This window comes from Danio rerio, chromosome 20 (assembly GCF_049306965.1).
Source record: "Danio rerio strain Tuebingen ecotype United States chromosome 20, GRCz12tu, whole genome shotgun sequence".
NCBI classification, from domain to species: Eukaryota; Metazoa; Chordata; class Actinopteri; order Cypriniformes; family Danionidae; genus Danio; species Danio rerio.
This window is the reverse complement of record NC_133195.1, coordinates 54,678,045-54,690,944: the sequence shown is the minus strand read 5'-3', so window position 1 is coordinate 54,690,944 and position 12,900 is coordinate 54,678,045. Positions and strand designations below refer to the sequence as shown.

Below are 12,900 nucleotides of genomic sequence, written 5' to 3'. Positions count from 1 at the left end.
ACCCTACTGCTCATAGTAATGTAAAAACAGTAAATATACTCAGCATTATTCATATTATTTATTAAATTACCCATTAATTGTGTTTATTAACATCTACCCATAGCCAAAACCCTCACAGTAATGTAAAACAGTAAATATACTGAGCATTATTCATATTATTTATTAAATTACCCATTAAACTGTATTTTATTAATGTCTACCCCTATCCTAACCCTAAACCTAAACCTCACAGTAATATAAAAACAGTCATTATACTAAGTATTAATTATATTGTGTATTAAATTACCAAATAAATTAGATGTTATTAATGTCTACCCCATCCCAACCCTTAAAACAATGTAAAAACTGTAAATATACTAAGTATTATTTATTAAATTTCCCATTAATTCTTATGTATTAATGTCTCCCCCTACCCTAACCCTACTGCTCAAAGTAATGTAAAAACAGTCATTATACTCAGCATTATTCATTTTATTTATTAAATTACCCATTAATTGTGTTTATTAACATCTACCCATAGCCAAAACCCTCACAGTAATGTAAAACAGTAAATATACAGAGTATTATTTATATTATAATTACCCATTAAAATGTATTTTATTAATGTCTACCCCTATCCTAACCCCAAATCTAGACCTCGCAGTAATGTAAAAACAGTCATTCTACAGAGTTTTATGCATATAATTTATTACATTACCAATTAATGGTTTTATTAACATCTCCCCCTACCCTAACCCTAAACCCAACCCTCAAAGTAATGTAAAACAGTCGTCAAGTCGAGTCAAGGTTTATTGATAAAGCGCTTTTTAAAAAGAGCAAGTGCTTACCAAAGTGCTGTACACACACATACACCATCTAAAACAAAGAACAAATACAACAGACAGAATTCCATTTACCCCCCCCCCCTCCCCCCTCCCTGCCTGGTTTTTTAACCTTGCACGTGGAACAGCCAAAAGTAGCTGATCAGTACATCTAAGTGCCCTTGATGAAGTGTACTAATTATACTGTATGTCATTATACTAAGTATTATTTATATTGTGTATTAAATTACCCAATAAATTTGATTTGATTAACATCTACCCCATCCCAACCCTTAAAACAATGTAAAAACTGTAAAAATACTATATTATTTATTAAATTTGTAAAATCTCAAAGTAGTGTAAAAACAGTCATTATACTGAGCAAAATTCATATTGATTATTAAATTACCCATCATTTGTATTTGTATTTTATTAACATCTACCCATAGCCAAAACCCTTACAGTAATGTAAAACAGTAAATATACTGAGCATTATTCATGTTATTTATTAAATTACCCATTAAACTGTATTTTATTAATGTCTACCCCTATCCTATCCCTAACATTAAACCTCACAGTAATGTAAATACAGTCATTATACTAAGTTTTATTTATATTGTGTATTAAATTACCCAATAAATTAGATTTTATTAACGTCTACCCCATCCTAATTCTTAAAAACTGTAAATACACTAAGTATTGTTTATTAAATTTCCCATTAATTCTTATGTATTAATGTCTCCCCCTACCCTAACCCTACTGCTCAAAGTGATGTAAAAACAGTCATTATACTGAGTATTATTCATATTGTTTATTAAATTACCAATTAATTGTGTTTATTAACGTCTAGCCATAACCCAACCCTCACAGTAATGTAAAACAGTAAATATACTGAGTATTATTCATATTATTTATTAAATTACCAATTAATTGTATTTAATTATTGTCTACCCCTATCCCCTATATTATACTGAGTATTATTGTATGAGTGTGTATGGTTGCTTCCCAATACTGGGTTGCAGCTGAAAGGGCATCCGCTGTATAAAACATATGCCGGAATAATTGGTGGTTCATTACACTGTGGCAACCTCTGAATTTAATTTAAATGAATGAATGAAAAGGTCGACTAACTTATAAAAACGTGTGTGAAGAGAAAACAGAAATGCAAGCTGGGACTCGAACCAGTGACCTTAGGCCACTGTCCTAACCCCTGAGCCACCGTGCCCCATTATTTACACAATAGATGTTTAAAAAAGTCATATGGTAAGCTAAATTGACCATAGTCAGTGGCGTACTGACCCCACTTTTCCCTCTATAGTTTGTGATCGGCACCCTAACCCCAAACCCCCCCGGTCCTCTTTTTTAGATCGCTCCACCACCACCCACACCCCGCTCTTCTCCAGAGGGCCCCATCAATAATCCGTGCAGGGGGGGCTGTATTTTGCGCAACGCTACTGGCCGTAGTGTGTGTGTGTGTGTGAATAAGTGTGTTTGGGTGTTTCCCAGTACTGGGTTGCATACAGAAGGGCATCCTCAGTGTAAAACATATGCTGGAATAGTTGGCGGTTCATTCCGCTGTGGCAGCCCCTGAACACTGTCAGAAAAAATGTGCAAAATTTGTACCTTTTGGGGTACAATGGCTTGTCACTGGGGCAGTACCCTCAAGGGTACACCTGTTGTACCCTTTCACATGGGTACATATTTGTACCCTAGCAGTATGTACCTTCATGGGTCAAATATGTACCTCTGCTGCCTAATTTGTACCTTACTTGGGCTATGGTACAATAATGTACCTTTAAAAAAGGTACAATTTCTCCTCCATAGGGATGAATTTTGTACCCTTTCATTTCAGATTTGTACTCCATACACAATAAATTTCATTTATCACATTTATTAAACATATTAAATATCAACATTTTTACAGGATGAATGTTTAAACATTACATCATTTTAAAAGAATAAAAAGCAATCTTTTTCCATGAGTACAAACTGCACGATAATTGTAATTTTATACCTGTAACATTTTATCACAAACACACATGGAAAGATTCAAAACAATTACATTGTCACCTTTTTAGAAGATGAAAGTTTTAAACTATCACAAAGTCATACCAGATGCATAAACTTAAAAAATAGCTGCTTAAACATTTTAAAACATTTTATAAAACAGCAAAAAAACTTAATATTATTTTTTTAACATCAGTGCATCCCATTTCACTGAGCATTTTTACCAATGTAACAAAGTAATTTTTCTAAAACAACAGTAGACCTAATAAAGTACATTTTTGTTAGTGCACTGCATTCTACATTTTCTAAAAGCATCAAGAATCTCAAAGCAATCTTTTTTCCATACAGTACATTGAAACATGTCACTTAAAGTATACCCTTAATCATTTTAGATCTCAAAAACACTTTTGATCAAACAGTTTTACACATTTGATTTGAAATTTCAAAACATTCTTAAGAAACATTTTATCAGAAGAGTATGTTTCAAGAGCCTGAAAGTCCGTCTGTCTTGGTTTATAACACCCCATTCAAAGTCAAACTCTTACTGTATTTGCATGGAAATATGAATCATACAACAGCAGAATTAAAAACTTGCTACACAGAAACCAGTGCAGTATTGACATTTAAAATGTATTTCATTAGGAAAGAGTAATTTCTTCTCCATTAGCGGTCTCACATGCACACGAAAACAGTTCAATTTGAACACCTGAATGTGTCAATCTCATCAAGGATGTTGGGCGGAGAAAATTCTTAGCATTGTTTCATCTTGTGCTTCTCAGTTGATTTGGGCAATGTTATTGAAATGTCTATAGCTGCTAGTCTTAAAATACTGATGCAGACTCGAAACGCATGCACCAAAGTAAATGCAAAGATCCAAGCATTGCTGTTTGATGCAGACCCAGCAATACCAGTTCTCTCGGACAGCTGCACTGAGTTGTTTTTCTTGTAATTTTGGATCTCCATCTTCACACCGTTGCTGACGTTCAAATTTAAATTGTTGTTCCATCTTGGGGAGTTGCTGATGTTCATCCTTTGCATTCTTTATGTAGCGTGGATAAGCCAAGTTGAAAACACAGTAAACGGCGAAGGATGTAATAATGCCTCTAAAACGGACTTTCAGCCATCTGTAGAGTTGGGTATGGAGCATCATCATCATCCCACTGTAAAAAGAAAAAGTAAAGGACATCAATAAACAATGTAAAATCTGTCAGAACTGCATAACATCTATCAGAGTATTACAAAGTGTTTAACCAACAGTACCCAAACCTCTTCCAGTGTAATTACTGTAAGCAATCATCTTCCTCTTTAAGAATATGGGGGAGCAAAATTAGAGCAGCACGAAAGTCAGAATCTATTGCAAAATAAAATCATCCATCCATTTATTTTATTTTCGGCTTAGTCCCTTTATTAATCTGGGGTCGCCACAGCGGAATGAACCTCCAACATATCCAGCATGCGTTTTACACAGCGGATGCCCTTCTAGCTGCAACCCATCACTGGAAAACACCCATACACACTTATTCACATACTATGGCCAAATTAGCTTACCCAATTCATCTGTACCGCATGTCTTTGGACTTGTCGAGGAAACCGGAGCACCCGGAGAAAACCCACGCCAACATGGGGACAACATGCAAACTCCACACAGAAATGCCAACTGACCCAGCCGAGTCTCAAACCAGCAACCTTCTTGATGTGAGGCGATCGTGCTACCCACTGCGCCACCGTGACAACCTAAAATAAAATAAAGACAAATAATGAAGTACTCTTAAATAATTTAATAATATAAAGGACCTGTTTTTAAAATAAAGAAAAAAATATTGGAATGTTTAGCAAATGCTGAATAAAAGATATTGATGTATTTTTATGAATTACATTTTTTTAAAGAAAAACATTAAGGAATGTTCTCTATATAAAGGGTTTGTATATAAGGCCCATGAGTTTGAACTTGCTAAATGCAGCTTGAAAAGGCACTTAATGATCACATCCAAAAAATAAGGGTTTGATCTAGCAAAATTATTATTACGTAAGTTTTATGTTAATACCTGTTAGATCATCTGCAAACTTCTATTCTCTTGCTTTTTTGTAGACTTTGGCCAGTGGAGATGCTTTTTTTCTTAATCAAGCTCAGGCACCTTTAGCACAAGCTGTCCTTGAAGCTCTGACTTGGTTGGAGATGGTTGATGAATGCATTCAGTCAGGTTCACCATTACTATAATAAACAAAAAGGAAATTAGTGATTCACTTTAACTAAAAAAATTATCTAATATTCTTTGTTGCCATTTCCCTTTAGTTATCATTGTACAAATAGTTGTAAGCTTGAATGCACATATGTTCACCACAAAGCTTAAAAATTAATTTTTTTTTACAATAGTCATAACATTTATAATAGTCATTTGATCCTACACTTTGGCTATTACTGACATTAAACTTTTCATTTAAATTGAGAACTGATTTAAAATGTGTGATCTCACTGACAAGGGTGTTTTTAATAAAGGGTCACACACCTTATTTCACTGGATACACAGGACATTCGCATTACTCTCAAAAGATGATGCATCCTCACCAATTGCAGGAATCACCTATTGGATCAAATATAAGTCCATAATAATGACAATCATAAAAATTCAAATATAACTTTAACACTTCACCTAACAGTTTCATAGAAAAAAGGAGATTAAATTTAAGACTGCACAATGAATTCCTGGGGGAAAAGTATACACACACACACACACACACACATACATAATATATATATAAAAAAAAAAAAAAAAAAAAAAAATATATATATATATATATATATATATATATATATATATATATATATATATATATATATATATATATATATATTATCAACAAACAGATAAAATACTAAATACTTACGTTATTACACTCTACTGCTTCCTCGTCCACTTCATTTTCTGAAAGAAAAAAAATTATGATCGTTGTGAACTTGAGGTTAACAGCAAAAAAAAAAAAAAAAAAAAAAAGCTTTAAATTAGAAACTTTGATAAATGACCCGCACCTCGATCTGACACGACAGATGATTATGACTCTCTTGGACATGCATTTATAACGTTATTTAAATATGTAACGTTCCAAAATACAACTGCTATAAATGGACGTGGGTCAAGATATGCATAAACTAACGTTAAAGTTATATTGTTTCAGACATAAAGGCATTCACTTCACTCCTTTCCGGAGTAAACATGGACGGTAGCATGGACGTTAGCTTCCCAACACTAAGGAAATTCTGAGTTTATAAATAACGTATGCAATAAAGACTTAACCACATTATCCAAACAAAACTAACTTAAATGTGTTTGAACTGTTTCTCTGGACGTTTCACCGCTGTTTTGCCAGTGTCTCGAGCTCTGTCTCATGGCCAGGTTATGTAAAAAATCATATTTTAATTTCTGGTCAACCTTAAATTACAAAAGGGTCCCCTCACGCGGCAGGTAACTTGACGGTAACGTTAATCTTAACTACATACACAAGGCAAAGTAACGTCAAATATGAATTGAATATGACCCAACGGATATTTACAATAAGTTATTTAACATTAAACTTGCCTGCAAATGTCTGTGCTTCGTCTTCCAGCTTCTTTGCGTCCTTCAGGTCCATCCTCCATCGACGCCGAGAAGAGCGTCAGAACAACAGTGCAACAGCTGGAGATTAACCGTCACACGTAATCAGATGGCATTATGAATGCACGGCGCGGGCAAAAATCCTATTGGACAACACGAATTCAAATTTGCTGGCTGCTAATGCTAAGTGAAAGTCAATGGACAATGCCCCGCTGTGCAGACCCGCAAGTTAAAAAAAATATCATCTAATGTTTCACAAAATGTAGTTTTAAGAGTATTTCAGGCGAGAATGTAGTTGTTTTAAACTCGAATCGGCAGTTTATTTAAAAAGACAGCGCTTCTTTGACAATGTGCTTCAGTGAAAGCGGACTCTGTCAGCGGGAGCTTTATGATTCTCTCCCCCGCCGACAGCAGCTTTTACTTCGGCCAGTCAATCTCGCATCTGCCGCTGGATTCAATCTCCCTCTTGTAGTTAAAACACGATATTTATTACATTTTGTGTATATCTAACGGCCAGTTTTTGGTCTTTTAAATCTATTATTTGTTCTCAGCTGTATTATTTTGGCAGTATTATTCTGTTACGTTTTAAAATTGTTTTATTAATTAATTTATTAATACTACAAGGTTGCACTTTGTCTTTGTTTACCAAGCTGGTTACCTTTAATTCCTATTGTATTCATCTACTTTATAGTTGTATGTCCATTCTAGTAGTTTATTAAATCTGATAATCAAAGAAAGGTCTGTGTATAATTAGCCATTTCACTTTACATTTAGGGGGATTTATGTTAACATTTTCTTAAATCAAAAATATTAATTTATAATATTTATAAGGCCATGTTTTATATAATTAAATAATTTAATTTATAATGTACAGTTTTTTTGTGTGCATTTCTTCCAAATAACCAACAACTCATGACATAAATTAAGGACCATTTCATACACGTTGACTTGCTCCTTTTTCACACAAGTGATTGTACCTTTCTTTGGGCCTTAAATGGCCCAAACATGCACCCTTTGACAGTTGGGAACATATTTGTACCTTTTTTACCCTTAAATGGTACATATAAGTATCTTAGGGTGCTACTTTGAACCATTGAGGGTACAACTTCACCATTTGTACCCCAAGTGTTCACAAATGTACCCCAACCGTACCCTTTTTTCTGACAGTGAAGAATAAAGGGATTAAGCTCAAGGAAAATGAATGAATTAACATTGTTTTTATATAGAAACTTTGTTTAGTTGTTTGTTTAGTTTCAGGGGTCGCCACAGCGGAATGAACCACCAACTACTCCAGCATATGTTTTACACAGCGGATGCCCTTCCAGCTGCAACCCTGTACTGGGAAACATCCATAAACTCTCACATTCATAAACTGCGGCCAATTCAGTTCATCAGTTCCCCTATAGCTCATGTGTTTGGAGTGTGGGGGAAACCGGAGCACCCGGAGGAAACCCACGCCAACAAGGGGCGTAGTCTGTACATCTCAGCACTGAAATGAGCTTTTTTTCTCCGTCCTGTGCCTGTCTCGGATCTCTCCTTTATCATCACATGTCCAGAGACGGCGTTTATTATATCAGTGCTGACCTCCATTAAACCCTCACCACTGAATTCAACCACAGCTTGTTATTATGACAGTAAGGCCTTTGTTTAATAGCCAATCCTGGGAGCGCTGTTTTTATTAAGTAAAATTGCTAATGCGGGTTTTTAAGAACTGCAGATCCACCCGTTCATTAAAAAACCTCAGCGAGACCTCAGTTTACTGAAAGCAGCTCATGTTAACGATCCTGTTGGTTATGCAGTGCATTGACTGGAAGGTTGAAAATAAGTTCACTTGCAGTTTCATTGGTATTATGCATTACATTTAATTTAATTGCTGTTTGTCATCCTAAATATGACTATATATAAAGACTTCTTAAAATATGTAGTCTCTTGTTTTTTAAAAGAAATGTTTTAAAGACCCAATTATACAGTCAAAAATATTTGAGTTAAAATTTTTATTTGGAGAAATTATTTATTTATTTATTTATTTATTTATTTATTTATTTATTTATTTATTTATCTATTACCTACTTTTTTATTTATTTATTTATTAGTTTTTTTATTTGCCTACATGTTTATTTATCCATTTATTCATTTATTTATTTATTTACCTACTTATTTATTTATTTATTTATTTATTTATTTAATTGCCTACTTGTTTATTTATTTACCTACTTATTTATTTACCTATTTATTTATATACATACTTGTTTATTTATATATTTATTCATTTATTTACCTATTTATTTATTTATTTATTTATTTACCTACTCATTTATTTATTTATTTACCTACAAATGTATTTATTTATTTACCTACTAGATTATTTATTTATTTACTCTTTTATTTAAATATTTACCTACTTATGTATTTATTTACTTACTCGTTTATTTATTTATTTACCTACTTATTTAATTATCTATTAATTTATTTATTTATTTATTTGCCTACTTATTTATTTATCTACTAATTTATTTATTTATTTACCTACTCATTTATTTATTTACTCATTTATTTATTTATTTACCTACTTATTTATTTATTTACCTTCTTATTTATTTGTTTTTTTACTTATTTATTTATTTGCCTACTTACCGACAAATTTATTTATTTATTTATTTATTTATTTATTTATTTATTTATTTATTTATTTATTTATTTAACAACTTATTCATTTAGCTATTTATTTATTTATTTATTTATTTATTTATTTATTTATTCATTAATGTATTTAACTCCTTACGTATTTATTAATTAAATTATTTATTTATTTAGCTTTTATTTATTTATTAATTTATTTATTACATATTTATTAATTCATTTATTCATTGATTAATTAATTTATTTATTTATTTATTTTGCTGTAGGTTTATTGGTTTAATTACCCACTTATTTATTTATTTGTTTATTTACCTAATTATTTACTTACTTTCTTATTTATTTGTTTATTTATTTATTTACCTACTTATATATTTATTAATTTAATTTATTTATTTATTTATTTCACTATAGGTTTATTTATTCATGTATTTATTTATTTATTGAATGCATTTATTTATTTGTGTATTTATTTATTTATTCACCTACTTACCTACTTATTGATTAATTAATTAATTAATTTACTTATTCATTTATTTTGCTGAGGGTTTCATTATTAATCATTTAATTTTGTGTATTTACTTACACATTTATTTATTTATTTATTTATTTATTTATTTATTTATTTAAAACTTAAATAATTGTTTATTTATTATATAAAATAATATAATCATTTTATTATACTAATTATTTGATAATTCTTTTTATAACACTACACTCTTAAAATGCTGTTTTGTATTATTGTAACCAACTGGCGAGTGACGGGTTGCAGCTGGAAGGGCATCTGCTGTGTAAAACATGTTTGGGATAAGTTGGCGACCCCAGATCATTAAAGGGACTAAGCCGAAAAGAAAATGAATGAATGTAACCCATATTTTTAATTGAATTTAAAGACATGGTTTAACCCAACTGTTGGGTTTATAGATTTATATATCACAGGAATGGGTTAATAAAACCCAGCATTTTTAAAAGTGTGTGCAAAGTTATGTTAATGTTTGTTTCTTTTTGTCTTTTTAGTACTATTATATGAATTAAAATATTTTACATTCACTTAATACATGTATTTTCTTGTGGATATAGCAAACTAAATAATGCAGTGAACACGAGTAAACATTATGTATGATACAAAGTTAGACATAAGCATTTGATTACTGCATTAATAATGCCAACAAGCAGAAATGTCATGTTTAATAAAGTCTGTTCCTTGCAATGTCTTTGTTTTTGATTGTTGAATTAATTCATTAATTCTGCTTATTTATCAGGGGTCACCACAGTGGAATGAACCTCCAATTGTTAAATTACCAAGGATTTTCATTCATTTCAGTTCATTTTCTTTCCTTTTTCTTTCAGTGCACTTACATACTTCACCAGTAGAGGGAGTCAGTCATAATTTTAAATGGAAGTCTATGCCTTTTTAAACTAACATTTCAACAATACAACACAACAATTGGATTTGATGTCGATAGTAAGAATATTATACAATAATACACATGTAATCAGTCATAGATGGAAAGAAGACCTCTTGGTTAACAGGAGCTCTGTTTATTTATGAATTGTGAATTTATGCAATGCATTTAATATATATGATGCTCTTCTTTCGCCATCTAGAGGTGATCTGAATAATCAACAAGAGAGCTAAAGTCAGGTTTCACCCTATGGTTTCACCTCTTTAATGTCATGCTAAACAAAAAAACAGGTTTTTGGTCTTGGTCTTTTGTCATGTAAAAACTGCAGGACACTCCAAAGACGGTATAGATACACACGATTCACATGTAGCCTATTTGCGTTTACTTAGACATTTATATTCAAAAAGCCTTTTTTCAGGTTTATGAAATACCCAGGGCCCGGTTTTTCAAAAGGTTTAATCCGGATAAAATTTATCCGGATTTAGTAATCCTGTTTTTAAGCCCTTATGCTGAAAGATTATAACAGTCTGATTTCTAACTGCAGGGCCCGGTTTTTCAAAAGGTTCAAATTGATCCGGATTTAGTAATCCTGTTTTTGCGATCCATGATCACGTAATCCAGCTTACTTTTTGAGCCAGTTTTTCAAAGCAACATCGGATTGGATCAATCTGATCCGGATAGGAACTTTTCAGGATCACTAAATCTGGATAACCAGTGCTCAAACAGGATCGGAAATCACAATGTAGAACTATAGATATGTAAAGAGTAGAATAACCAGCATGGGGTCAATATAACTTTATTTTTATTTGAAATGAAAATTTAATAATTATTAAAATAATAATAATAATAATAAATAAGAAAAACAAGAAAAACCCCACCCCATCCTCTTCCAGCAGTCCGCTCATCTGAGACCTACAACACTGAGGATATTTATAATAAGTTTCAAATATAGATGTAAATACATTAAAAAAAGACTTAATGTCAAAAACTGCACAATAAGTTCAGACTTCCTCATCTGATGTGGAGAGAGCAGCTTGTCTGAGCACAGCCTTTAGGAGGCGGATTTCAAGTCATTGGCCTTGGTTTGCTGCAGTTTGGTTAGGGTCAGTTGTTTCTCTGCCAGATGAAGCTGCGCTTCTGCCCTTTCAGTCTCTTTTTGCAATTGTTGAAAGAGATTTCAAAAATCAGCGATTGCCATTCTTTGCATTTTTTTTGTTGTTATTCTGTAATCATTGCATGCATCACTAATAAATATTCTAAAAAGAAAAATATTTTTCATTGTGATGAATATATATGTCAACTAGTGACAAAATAAAATGTATTGTTTTTGGTCAGTTTTGACAGCTGTTTGGCAGCTGTCATTATTTTATGAGGCCAAACTCGTTCTACTTTGTTGTAGTCTGAAAGGCTGAATAAGTTAAAGCCTATACTCACTATAGCCTGACAGATGAACAAATAAAATGAAAACCTTATGAATAAATAGTATATCTCGTAAGATACTGTATGATCCAAAAATAGTATTATTCAATAAAATGTTTAAGTTTTCATTACATTTTGGGCATGAAATCCACACTAAATCCACCCTTCTGATGGGATCAGTTTAATCCAGGTTTTTTGGATCAAAGTGATCCAGATCCTACAAAAAAGGTCTGAAAAACCCAAACTAAAGGTTTGATCCGGATCAAAACCAAGATTGGATTACGTGATCTAATCCGATTATGTAATCCGTTTTTTCTTTTGAAAAACCCATTTTCAAGATTTTATCCAATTCCTGATCCAAAATCCCAGTGGATTACTTTTGAAAAACCAGGCCCTGAACATGAAAAAGAACATCTGAAATGAACACATGAAAATTCATTCATAAAGGGAGTAATCTACTGTATGTAGATGTACTCATGAATTTTATTGACACTAAAGTATCTGTGAATGCCATTTTGTGTAAACAGCTGATTTCTATTGACTTTTGTGTTTAGCTTATACACTTAGGGGTGTCAAACTTAATTCTCGGAGGGCCGCAGCCCTGCAGTTTAGTTCCAACCCTGCTTCAACACACCTATCTGTATCAAACAAGCCTGAAGCACTCGATTAGTTTGATCAGGTGTGTTTGATTAGGGCTGGAACTAAACTGTGCAGAGCTGCGGCCCTTTAGGAACTGACTTCGACACCTGTGACATAGATATTAATAGAAAATAATGTCACGTACATGTGTGTTTGCAGCATGTGTACTGTTAAATATTATGTCAAACACGTTTCGCTATATAAATGAAGTTGTTAATTTTATATGAATGTAAATCTATACAGTGTATAATGATGTTTTTAAATGTTGTATTTTTTATGTATTTTATAAATGCATTTTATAAGATGTAGATCAAATATGTACCATTAACAACATTAAATATTATATAACTACAAGATATAAAAATGTGAATAAATTACATTAAACATTCTGATCTAATTATA

The 12,900-nt window shown here is 31.9% G+C and overlaps 1 protein-coding gene and 1 long non-coding RNA gene across 2 annotated transcripts in view; one reads left to right on the top strand and one right to left on the bottom strand.

Moving 5' to 3' along the window:
* The window catches only part of mia3 (MIA SH3 domain ER export factor 3), a 449,969-nt gene that overhangs the window by 425,203 nt on the left and 11,866 nt on the right, over positions 1-12,900 (top strand). The window lies entirely within an intron of this gene.
* On the bottom strand, positions 2,676-6,487 carry si:ch73-91k6.1. The gene is made up of 6 exons (XR_001796757.4): positions 6,383-6,487; positions 5,694-5,731; positions 5,315-5,389; positions 4,853-5,019; positions 4,356-4,541; positions 2,676-3,967 (listed from the first exon to the last, which is right to left on the bottom strand). It is a non-coding gene; the product is annotated as a si:ch73-91k6.1 (long non-coding RNA).